The sequence below is a fragment of the Hoplias malabaricus genome, chromosome 3, assembly GCF_029633855.1.
Source record: "Hoplias malabaricus isolate fHopMal1 chromosome 3, fHopMal1.hap1, whole genome shotgun sequence".
Classification (NCBI taxonomy): domain Eukaryota; kingdom Metazoa; phylum Chordata; class Actinopteri; order Characiformes; family Erythrinidae; genus Hoplias; species Hoplias malabaricus.
Genome location: NC_089802.1, coordinates 78765077 through 78766190, shown reverse-complemented (window position 1 = coordinate 78766190; position 1114 = coordinate 78765077).

Below are 1114 nucleotides of genomic sequence, written 5' to 3'. Positions count from 1 at the left end.
TCTCTATGACCGTTGCTAGGCAACCGAGCAATCCCGTGGGCGGAGCTATGGTCTTTCACCTCTGCGGATTTGCATATTCATGAGTCCGCAGGGACAAGAGTCCAGGAACTTTCCTCTGAGAGTTTACTTTAGAAAAAGGAGCAGCTCTCCCTCTCTGTGTCTGTTTATAGACAACTGATAAACCCCCGTTTAGATTCTGTGGGGTTCTGCTGCAGTGGTTTTGTTGATGAAAAGGCACTTGTGGAGGATGAATCTAACTTTAACGTTGTAAAATGGTGATAGTACATTATTATCGTTCCAGTTACCAATTCATCTGGCTGTTATTTGATTTGCTGAAGTGTTATATTTAGAGAAACAAAGGACAAATCTTAAAAGATTAACATTTTAAAAACTCCACTTTTGCACTTTTGTGTTTATTTTGTTTATTATTTTAATGCATATGTTTCTATAATAAATTAATTCATTATCCAGGTCAGGGCGGTGGTGGGTCCAGAGTCTCGGAATCACTGGGCGCAAGGCGGGAACACATTGTGGAGGGGGCGCCAGTCCTTCACAGGGTGACACACACTCACACATTCACTCACACACTCACAACTACGGACACACCACACTCCTCACAGACAGTCACCCGGAGGAAACCCACGCAGACACAGAGAGAACACACCACAGTCCTCACAGACAGTCACCCAGAGGAAACCCACACAGACACAGAGAGAACACACCACACTCCTCACAGACAGTCACCCGGAGGAAACCCACACAGACACAGAGAGAACACACCACAGTCCTCACAGACAGTCACCCGGAGGAAACCCACACAGACACAGGGAGAACACACCACACTCCTCACAGACAGTCACCCAGAGGAAACCCACACAGACACAGAGAGAACACACCACAGTCCTCACAGACAGTCACCCGGAGGAAACCCACACAGACACAGAGAGAACACACCACAGTCCTCACAGACAGTCACCCGGAGGAAACCCACACAGACACAGGGAGAACACACCACACTCCTCACAGACAGTCACCCAGAGGAAACCCACACAGACACAGAGAGAACACACCACACTCCTCACAGACAGTCACCCAGAGGAAACCCACGCAGACA